General features: G+C 35.8%; 1 non-coding gene across 1 annotated transcript; it reads left to right on the forward strand.

Annotated features, from left to right (window-relative positions):
• The first annotated feature begins 12,018 nt into the window (after nt 1-12,018).
• Nucleotides 12,019-12,090, forward strand: Trnae-uuc. The gene has a single exon. It is a non-coding gene; the product is annotated as a tRNA-Glu (tRNA).
• Nucleotides 12,091-12,386: the final 296 nt, after the last annotated feature.

Genomic DNA, 12,386 nt, shown 5'->3' on the forward strand with positions numbered 1-12,386 from the left:
CAGCCTATGTCGCCACTGTGGGGGTAGGTATATATACTCCATTCACATTTATTTAAGCAGTCGGTTGGCCATGAAATAATTTTCTCAAGTTTTTGTAACTAGAACGGAATAAGGTTGGCACTCATGAAATGTCGTTGATGTCATAACGCCGTTGCCACAACTAATATAAATTTTTATTACGAAAATGCCGAAAGTGATTGAAAAAAGAGACAGGGTTTCAGGAAGTGCTATTTTTAATTCAGGTCCGCTCATTCAAATAGTTATACCCTGATATTCTAAAATCCACAATAGGTCAGACGGTAGTGAACATATTCAATGTAAGAGAATGTATATAATGTTTCATCTAAATCTGAACGACTTATATTTCAGCTGAATATTTCCACAATCAGAAATATTGTGAATGAAGAGGATGACAAAGAATATTGGGAGATCCAAAAAAGTGGTGGCATTTGACCATTTTATGTTTGAGTGAATTAATGCGAAAAGTTTACTACAGGATTTTCGATGAATGTCGTCGTAGAATAAGTTCCCGAAAATTGATTTTTCTATTTTTCATTTGACTTGTCCTATACATTGTAAATGTCTTAAGGTACCAATAAATACAGCCACAAATACGCGCCAGTTGTCCTGTTATGTTAATTGTTTGTTCATGTGAAATTTTTGTTCAGAGGTGAAGTTCATCTTGACTTGAAACTTCCTTCAATTCATTTTATTTATATTGATGCAATGATTTTTGTTGAAGAATTTAACATTCTCGTAATTATCTGTTAATTCCTTCGGGAGATACCCATTCCCAACCACTGCATCATAAGCATTTCATCTTCGGGTTAATATTTTTGAAATCTACAACAGATGTAACGTATTCAAACTTTAGCCAAAGAAGATAACGAACATTAACTCTCCTCAAGCTACTGCTTATTATGATATTATACCGATCTCTTGTATTTTCCATGCAAATAACTGGATTTGGTTCAATCAGTTTGTATAAACTTCAATTATGATCGTCACATATTTTCCGAAAATATTCGACATTGTGATAAAATACGTAATAACAGAAAGTTTTACGTAGAACGGGCAACATAGCGTTGATTTAAAACCAAAAAATGTTTTGACAAGCGTCATAACCCCACATTTTCGTACTATACAGAGTGAAATGTGTCAAATTTCCATGGCCAACCGAGTGCTAAAATAAAAGTGAATGGAGTATAGTCACTGTACAGAATTTTCTTCTTCAATAATCTCGACGAACGAAAGTGAGAAGGTTCATCAATAATACCTACCTACCTGTCAAATCACTGATGTTTTTAAGCCAGAAGCAACGATAACATTGACTTTTCCTACATAATTTCCAAAATAGCTACCAAAACACATTTCACCCGAAGCCTAGCTCGTGACAGCTTCAACTGCTTTCTGGTAGTGGTCGGTGAAATCATCACAAATTTCTTCGACTGATTGAATCCAGGAGTATTTTTCCAGAGGATTATTCTGTTGTTCAACTCCCGTTGTTGCACTGCTGCTCAGGTCCAGCAGGTGTTAACCTTGATGCTCTTTTTGTATGTTCATAGGCGTTTTTATTTCCTTCAACACCACAAAGCCCTGTTACCCATATTAGAGTCACTGTATTGCTTCTGGCCAGTTGCTTCATGGTATTACGACGCTCCCATGTCACCAGAGATCCCTGGCAGTGTGATATAGATATGCTCCCCTTTGAGGTTCATTAATGGCCATATGCACCGTTTCATTAAACGAGATTAATGGCCGTTTGCACCGTTTCTCTAAACAACGATTATATCCTTAAACAACGTTTAATTCCCTAACCGGGTTGCACCGTTCATAAACGTTGATTATAAGGCCCTTAAACGTTGTTTAAACTAATCGCAGGAATTTGCTCGATTAAAGCTCGATTAAAACGTTGATTGAAGTAATACTTCAAATTCGATTGACAACTGTATTTTCTATTTGTGTTGATATAAAATTCGAATTAATAATGGATGATTTGGAAGATGAGATATTACTTGATGATGATCTTGATGCGCTTGGCAATATCGAATTTGAATTTCCCAGATGTTTTCCCCGTAGAAGAAATTATTTCGAAAGAATGGAACTCACTTTTTTCAGAAGATTTCGTTTAACGAAAGAAACCGTGTTATTTTTTTGCCATATATGGAGAATGATTTGGAATTTCCCAGATGTTTTCCCTGTAGAAGAAATTATTTCGAAAGAATGGAGCTCAATTTTTTCAGAAGATTTCGTTTAACGAAAGAAACTGTGTTATTTTTTTTCCATATATGGAGAATGATTTGGAATTCAATAATTAGTTATATTATAGAAATATAGATATTTCAGGAATAATAGTGTGGCAACAATAAATCAATTGATAGCTACATTGAGGTTTTATGCTAGTGCTGGTTACTTGGCTTCTGTTGCCAATTTCATAAATGTAGATGTATCTACAGCATCAAGAATTATTGCTAAATTTTCATTAGCAATTGGTAAATTATATTCCGAATTCATTAAAATGCCAAAGATGAGGAAATAGTGCAAATCCAACAGTCCTTTCACAAGAAGGCTTCTTTTCCTAGACTAATAGAATGTGTGGATGCTACTCAGAGTACTCATGTTCGCACTTCAAATTCGAAACACAACACCGAAACTCCAAAAGAAATGTTCGAATTTTCCACCTTGACAACAGAACTTTAGTCACAAAACCTTGAATTCTTTTTCTTTTTAATTTATCTTCTATGATTTGCTTGGCTGAAATTTTGAATTTTCTATGCTGTAAGTGGTGTTGCCAAACCTATCGATGATTAAAGTAAACAGCGATTATGATTCCACGGTGCAAACCGACAACCGCTAAGCAACGTTTAAATATTAAACATCGATTAGTTTAACCATGGTAACCAGCGAAACGGTGCAAACGGGCATAATTCCTTAAAAATCCTTTTTTCCATAGCGATTCTATGCATAAACGTCGTTTTAGAGCTTAAACTTCGTTCAATCAAACAGTGCATACGGCCATTAGACACTCCGGAGCGCATACGTAAACAGCCAGTGTCTCGATCTGTAAAATAGACGGTTCACTTCCGAGGGCTTTAGAGTCACTTAGTTTAGGTCCATATACGCCGGTGCCCCTCTTTGATTTTGATCCATCAGTATTCAGGTGTATGAAAATAATACCATATGATAAACGTGTTAAAAGTAAAAGAAAACAAAGAATATAAACGCCAAACGGCGATCACGTGAACGTCCTCTGCCAAAATTTCCGAGGTCTTAGTTCTGAAGAACTCTGCGTTAACTTGCTATACACTCCGTATCATAATACATATTCTACTCTGATTACTCGTCTTTTGCTTCATTCATTTTTTTCTCATGTTATGATTTATGATATACGAAATACAAGATTGAAGGTAACATTTTCGTAGTAAACCTCTTAACACCCGTAAACAGCTACGACCTGAGTGTGCCATAAAAACAAACGCATAATCGTAAAACCGTAATTTTCGTCGTAGGATAGGGCTCTCCGCGAACAATGTTATAACTGTGGTTGAATTTCTCTCAATCCGCATCTCAAAAACAATCGATAATTCCGCAAATAATTCTCTGACCGTTCTGACCGGTGCTGGCCGCATAGAAGAGAAACCGATCGGCATCTAACGCACGAGCCTATCCGGTTTACGGTGCAACTTTTTTCATCGCATCCCAACATACTTAGCTTGACGAATGGGCATATTCCTATGATAATCTTGTCATGTATGACAAACTTCATGCCGCACTGTTGATATAAATATCACCGCGGACAGATATGCTTTCATGGAATGCTTCTGATAGGCGACTTCTAGTTTTTGCTGACAATATGATTGCACCACAACATATATCATATAACACGGGGTATAGGATGCGGGAAATGCGGACAGTTAATAAATACATTGAATTCTGATCGTTTTTTCTATTTATCGCGAACGGCTCTCTCGCTCTAATTCGATTCAGTTCGATGCTGATGGAGAATACTGATATGACAGTTCATCACAACTAAATAGAATCATTTTCACGTTGCAGATTTCAGGTGATGAAGGTGGAGTCTCAATCAACATTATCTTGGTGCAGTCAATACAGGGTGTTTTCAAAAGTGAGGCTTTTTTCTTAACAGAAGGTAGAACTCATCGAAATAAGTCGTTTAACCCAAAATTATTTTTATGAAATATCCAAGATGGCTGAGATACAAACCCTAGAAGTTCGACAAAATTTCATTGAATTTCAAGTACGAGACTCCGGCAATGCAAAAACGAAACCAAACATAAACATAAGGCTGGACAATGAATGGTTCAGTACCAAGTTCATCGGATTAGATGCATCAGGTCACTTTTGAGATAATCACATGTTGAAAAAGTACTTTGATGTTTCCCCATTTCATCTCATTTTCAAGACGATTGTTGCAATGTTCGAACAAGAAGATTGTGATGCCCATTGTGCAAGAATTCGTGAATAATTTAGATGAATTTTATTGGTCAGATTTTGAAGTATTATTCTATTTTTTACACTTGTGTCCTAAATCTCTTCTGTCAGTTGGTATCGTAATGAGCCATTTCATAAAATCGTGTAAATTACTAAAAAATAATGGGAATAATTCGGCAATCCTAAATTTCCATTTTCATTACCACGTAAATATCGAACGAGCCAATATCCTAAACGAAACCACATGGTCGAATCAGGAGATGAGTTTTTTCCCAGTGCTTTGCGATTATTCACTAACAAACTGTCTAGGGTCGTATCAGGATCTAGTTCAGTAATCATTTTCAATTTTTTTTCAGCTTCGTCAATTTGAAAGTTTTGTATAGGCTATTTTCGGTGAAACGCTTCATTTTGACCAGTTCTAACTTCTGTTGAAAAAAAAGTCTCATCTTCAAACACAGCCTATATATGTCCAGGATCCATTTTCTGTATCTTTGCTCCTCCAAGAAATATCTCTCTGCCCACACGCCATACTTTAAGCAGATTCTTAGTTACTGGCATACTGATCCTATAGAAATTGATGGAAAATGATTGGGAAGTCTAAAAGACATATTTTTTCATCTTTATTTCATCTCATCGAGTTGAGAATAGCACCACCATGAAGGAAAAAGGGCTGTTTGCACGGGCGTAGCCAGGGGGGAGGTTTTGGGGGTTCAAACCCCCCCCGAAATAATATAGGTACATAATATTAGTTTCAAAGAGTCTCAATTTATATGTCAAAATCAGAAAAATTTTATTTCAAACCCCCCCGAAACTTAACCCTGGCTACGCCTATGGCTGTTTGATTATACGGAACTGAATATAGGTAAACACATCTTTGTCAATAAAAAGTCATCTTTGCAAGCTATACAGTCCCCCACGCTTTGTGGTAACAGGCCTATCCATCCTATACTATACATTGTCTATTTGCACTTCGCGTACTAAGGATCAAGCAACCTTGAAAAAAGTTTCCATTTGAAAATATGTAGCTGAAAAAAGTCCCTGTAGAATGTGAAAATCATTTTTTATACGAGTTGATACTTGCGAATAATTCAGTAGATATATTGAAAAGAGCAATTTCTCCAATTTTGTTTAGAATTCAAAATCTAGGTTTGATGGGCCGGTTCTGTTTTCAGGTTTGGATTAGTTAGGCAAAAAAAGCTAGAAAACGTGTCATTCGTTTTCTTCTAGCTGCTTTAGTTGCTCGAGGTACCCACAACGAATTTGCCCACCCTGTACAATGTACATACTCTGGTATCTGATCAAAATGATGGTTTTGAAGCGATTTTTCTTGAAATAAATTGATGGAAGACTAGTTCTTCCAATCAATTGGTAAGCAGTGAACAAAGAAGCATATACAAGATAAAGTTTCAAAAGGAACCGAAAGTTAAACACTCTGGTGGAATAATTCAGAGCTGGATCATTCAAAAAAGTATCTGAACCTAAGCAATATATCCAACACCTCTTCCACTAGCTTCCTTAAAGGGTACTGTTTCCTTTGGAAGCATCTATAAATAGAATAGTCTAGCAGAAACTGACGAGTACATATTCTGCGAGGAGGTAGAAGAAATCTATTTAGTTATGAATATTAGCATTGCTCAGTACAGTGAACAGTACAACCCATTTGAAAATAAAAATTGAACAATAATTACAACCATAAAATGAGCATATATCAGAAATCACAAACAAAACAATATTCACTAAAATGGCAACAATATTCTAGCTTAAAGCAAGTGACACCTCACATCCAAAACAGTCAAGTGAGGTCCCAAATAAGTTCAAAACAGGATAAAATCACAGATAATCTGGTGACAGAATGTCCCAACATTGCTGGTCAATGTAAAAATGCTTTGGGCGATAACGTAGCTTCCTTGGAGTTTATCAGAACTAGTTCAGAACTCTGAAACTGGTAGGTGAGCTGTAGGGGCACACTACACCTTCAGGTCACAGTGCAATATATTGCACTGAGATGGTAGAATCTTAGAGGGGCTATAGCCCCTCTAAGATTCTATCTCCAGTACATTTTTATTGGTGTAGGTTCTCATTACAAGTGAGTAAGTATCGAACATAGCCCCTTACAGAGCTCAGTGGCATGCTGGTGCATTTTTAATGAGGAAAACTTTCAATGCCAACAGAAATTTGTAATTTAGATGTTTCTGCTATCCTTCGTGCAGCTTGTTTGCAAACCAAGCCAATATGAATAATTTCCGTCTTAAATGAACAGGAATTGAGTAAAGACTTCTGAAAGCATCCCAAGCGAAGCCAAGAAATCCATTGAAACATCATGACAATTATTATTGCCGTTGAGTCCTACCGTGATAATATATCACCGCTTGCCCACTTGTGTATGAATCTGTGAGATATAATTTCATGTCTAATTGAATTTAAATATAATGTGAGCATAATGAATATCGCCCCCTGAGAGGCAATCCCATGGTGAGTCAGACCTGTAGGTGATATAGTTGTTCGGTATAGGAGGTGTGGGAAATAGAGGACAGAACAATTGAAATAATACAAAAGAGGTTAACTTCTTGAATTAAATTAATATCACACCGACCAGACGGTACCCACACTCGGCTGATCTCTGTTTCTCTCATCTATATACAAAGTGAGTCTAGAAGTTGTACAGGGTGGGCAAAATTGGTGATACCTGAAATACAACTTTTTAACCCAAAGAGATAGAGAAAAATGGATGTACCATTTGTGCTGTTTTTTCTCGAGAAACTAATAATGTATAAACTGCATTCCTCTATCTTCTTTTGTTTTTGATTTATAGGCCAAAATTTAAATTTTGGCGATTTCAACTTTGGCCATTATCTTCGTTTCTATTTGTGCTAGGATGTTGAAATGAAGACACAATACAGACACTTTTTGGATAGCAATCCAGTGGCGTATTATGATTTTTTCTACAGGTTGATTTGCTGAGCTATAACATAAAGTTGTGTTTTTTCTTATGAAAACAGTGGTTTGAAATGACTTAGAAAGAATCGGCATTTTTTTACCGTTTCAGAAATATATCATACATCGCCCTCATTCTTTCTAAGTCATAAGTTCTCATAAGAAAAAATACATGTTTTTGTTATAGCTCAGCATATATACCTGTTGGAAAAAATCATAGTATGTATAATGTTTTCATTTCAACATCCTAGCTCAAACAGAAACGGAGATTATGACCAAAGTTGAAATTGGATTGAAGAAGTTGTAATTCAGGTATCACCAATTTTGCCCAGCCTGTACATACGAGGATGTATTGATATCTGGTAAAGCTAGACTAGGTCAATGGATACAAAAATATTGCAGTACCATGTATGAAAAATAACCTATTAGAAATGCCAGTGATGAAGTTCCAGGTGAAAATATAAAACTAGAGATGAGCAATAAAATTCAAAAAAACGATTTTATACAGGAACATTCAAGTATATGAAACAATTTGCTTGATGAGCCTTAATCTAATGTATCAGAAAGGGTCGAAATATGCCCAATACCCTTGATAATCATTGCTCGTCATCTGTGAACAAGCAAAGTTCTATTGCATGTTTCGAAAAAGGTGAATTTTCCATCTTGGATGTGCGTAAACTTTCAGCTGAATGGATTCAGACAAAGTTCTTGGTTGAAATTTTTGCACGCCAATGTCACAGGTGTCATCATGTGTATCTGTATAAGTATCATACAACAATAAATGGTAGGTAATTAATATTTATAAAAATAATAGAATTACTTATGTATTTTGCTTCTTTCTTACAATGAAATCAAAACTTTTATCTTTAATGACTTCAAGACGGGTATAAAATTAATTATGTAGAAACGATAATTGATAATATGTACGTCAAAATTCATCTCGATACTTCATAGAACTGGGAAGCGTGACCAAGGAGTGAAGATTTCTTATTTCAACAATTTTTTCGTCATGATTTCGAGATGTAGCAATAAATGTTTTCCATTTATGGATGTGTTTGTTTATTAAATTTATATCTCTGCGGACGGTGAAATATGTGACAGAACATTAGTCTGGGAATTCAACATTTAAGTTCTGCGCAAGATTTCAACATGAAATTAATTTGGTCCAGTTTTGTGTGACCTACACTCTATAAATTCCCGAAATATGGAGGGTGGAAAGAAGAAAAACAGGCTTGAAGGCTTTTTGGGCCAAAAAGTGTGCGCAAAAAACTTGAAATGGACCATTAAATAATTGAGTGAGTTTTTGACTCGTACAAATATGTCAACAGTAGATTCTTGAGGTCAACAGAAACAATTATTTTCTTTACCATTTTTCCGAATCGGCTCGGTTTGAAACATACCGAGAAACATACAGACTATTGTATAACTATAAAAAAAAATTATTTTCAGTTCTATCTCACAAACGGTTTTATCGAATGGAATGAATTTCGGAATATAATTTTTCATTTATTTGATTAATCTTTTTCGAACACAACATATCACCCAATTTCTCCAGTTTTCTCATTACGTACAATAAAAATACCAAAAATTCAAAGAACCCAACTCTTGAAACTAAGTTGGACGCTATCTAATAGATATTTGGACGTTATGTAAAATAAAAGTATTCCACATATTGACTCGTATAATGCGCCGTTTACGAGTAATTTGATGTTCAAAAATCTGTGAAATTTGAAAAATGGGGTACCTACTTCGGCTGAAAACGACGGTTCGAAAAATCCACAGATGTGTTGTGCCACAGATTTAGCTAGTTACTCCGAAGGTAATTTTGTTTTTCCAGGGGTATCACAGCTCATTATGAAAACTTCAAATGGCTATATCTTTTCATCAGCATCTATATAAGTTTTGAGTATTCAACACAATGGTAAACGAGGATATATTGAAAAATTATTAGCCTACTATAGAACCAAAAAAAATTTCAATGTCAAAATATTTTATTACTCAACATATTCTCCTCTCGTTGAAAGAAAATTTACGACCTTTTAAACTTTTTTTTAGTTGAGGAAAGATATGATAGTCGGATGGAGTGGTCAGTGATGCCGACTAGTAATTTCCGGTTATTTTTCTACCCTTATCCAAAAACTCGATCACTGAAGCAAGAAATTTTCCAGCAGATTTTTGGACATGAAACTTCTTAAGTCTTGGAGAACCAGAGTGTCGCCATTCCATCGATTGCTGCTTTGTTGCATTGTTTCTGGATCGTAGAAATGCACCCAAGTCTCATCTATAGTAAAAATTCGGTTTAAGAAGTCTTTATCGTTTTCAAATCGAGCACAGATCGAACGTGATGCTTCTACCCTTGCATGCTTTTGGTCAACATTCAAACATTTGGGGATCCATTTTGCAGCAATTTTTCTCGTGTCCAAATTGACGTGAACTATATGATGAACGCGTTCGTATGAAATATTCAGTGCTTCAGATATCCCTTTTAGACCAATTGACGGTCTGATAAAATCATGTCATGAACTGCATCAATATTTTCGGAGACTGGCATAGAAACTGGCCTTCCCGATCGGTCATCATCTTTAATGAAAAATTCACCTCTTTTGAAGCTTGCAGTCCAATTTTTCACGGTCGCATACGCAGGTATGCGTATTAAGCATATCTTCGTAAATCTGCTTACCTTTTAACCCTTTTAAACACAAGTACTTGATGATGGCTCGTTACTCCAATTTTTCGATTTTCACAATTTCGGTGGACATCTACTATCTATTAATTTATTGCGTAACTCTGGTTTAGTTACCAGAAAATTTCATCTTGAATAAAAAAAAGCAGAAAAGTGTAAGATAATGAATTGAGTTATATACAGGGTTAGAACTATTTAGAGGGGGACTACAGGGATATCGAATACAGGGTAGCTTAAATTACGAAAAAGTTGCGTTATTCAAGGATGAGTGGGTGTGTGTGAACAGTTCGCAAATATCTCTGATGGTTCCTGAGATATCTCGAAAAAACTGAAAATCAATATTATCATATTTTATTCAGAACTCATTTGTTTTTGGAGATAACTACACGAAATTCGGTGTGTAGTCATAATCCTATATAGCGATTATACTGGTGTACTACTTCTTTGTAATTTAAGCCACCCTTTATTTTTAACAAGTTTCGATATTCCTATAGTCAGCCTCTAAATAGTTCTAACCCTGTATATCCAATTGACCTAAAATTCACAACCCCAATTCAAAAAAGATTCGGAAACTGTTCAATGTGGGCCACACAGTATAATATCCTTAGCAAAACAACCGACGAATCGCAGTGGAATGACATTATGATCCGTCAATTTATTTCATCCTTGAGCACATTCGGTCCATCCCGAAACGCGATCTATTCCAATTCAATCCGGAACGGGCTCGAATGAAACCCATTCGGCCGAAAGTCACGACGTTTTTCTGTTATAAAATAATTACCGAGGATACCTGAGACGTTGCCGTCACCTCTATCGCCGCCATATATATTCAAATGACGGACAATTTATCTCGAAATTGAACTTATCCCAATAAACCGGCAATAAAATTAATTCTATCGAAATTATATTTATGGTTCGGTTTTTCAATCGTATTCGCTTCACCTGGTAAGAATTCGATCGGAGATGCCAAAGGTGTGCCGCGGATGTACGTGAGGTCAAGTCAAAGGTAAGGGGCATTACGAAATGGACAGTTTTTCGGGATTGATTTAGAATTTTTTACGGGCCCATTTCGCAAGATCGATCGGCATCTTATTGAGGAAGTGATCGATTTTAATAATGCAACCGTAAACATCTATACACAGCGTCCCATATTGGGGAAATTCCACGAAGACACAGATCTTGACTTAGATATAGAAAGTTACCTAAAGAACAGAGCATGCAGGTGAGTCTTTGACTCGTACAAATATGTAATTCACCAGTAGATTCTTGAGGTCAAAAGGAATACTTTTTTCCCATACCATTTTTTCCGATTCGGTCCTGATGAAAAGATCAAACCATTTCAAGTTTTCATAATGAGCTGTGCCACCCCTGGAATAACAGAATAACCTTCAGAATAACTAGCTTAATCTGTGACACTATACATCTGTGAATCTGAGTTGTATTCAGCCGAAGTACTCAATCTTTCAAATATCGCAGATATTTTCTAATATTTGACCATCAATTTACTCGAAAACGGCGCATTATACGAGAAAATATGAAGAATAATTTTATTTTACGAAACGTTCAATTATTCATCAGATAGCGTCCAACTTACTTTCAAGGGTTGGTTTCTTTTAATTTTTGGTATTTTTATGGTACGTTATGACCATAATGAGAAATTCGAAGGACGAGGGTGATATCTTGTGTTGATTCATCAGATAAGAGAAAAACTATATTCCGAAATTCATTTCATTCCATAAAGCCGTTTCTGAGATAGAACTAAAAATAATTTTATTTGGCTTTCAATGGCCCACTCTACGCTGTATTTGGGATATTTTCAGTTTCATCTTCGAGTATTCAACCCCCTTAGGGGTGAATGTGGTGAATACTCAAGGGTGTCAAGGTGTTATTTTCATATATTTATATATTTTCATATTAGTGTGCAGTTAACACGCTCTGTGGGATGTAAATCCGGTATGGTCTAGTGGCTAGGATACCTGGCTTTCACCCAGGAGGCTCGGGTTCGATTCCCGGTACCGGAAAACGTTTTGCCTTCAGGGTATTAAATCTCAAAAATCTGCTGATCAAATGAAATGTTCTTCTGACACATGAAAAAATTCTAGTTCCAGATAAAACATGGTTCACTCTGTATAAGCTCAATGTCACATCATAATCATCCTGTGGGAAGGAAATACATGGACCTATAATACCAAGGTTAGTATTATACATCTATGAGGAAATAAGGATTCGGATATTTCAGATCACAGACGTATTGTAACAAATGTATCAGTTACTGGTAAGATGTCTAAAACACTGGTGTGTGCACTTGTCACTTTTT

This window comes from Coccinella septempunctata, chromosome 1 (assembly GCF_907165205.1).
Source record: "Coccinella septempunctata chromosome 1, icCocSept1.1, whole genome shotgun sequence".
Classification (NCBI taxonomy): domain Eukaryota; kingdom Metazoa; phylum Arthropoda; class Insecta; order Coleoptera; family Coccinellidae; genus Coccinella; species Coccinella septempunctata.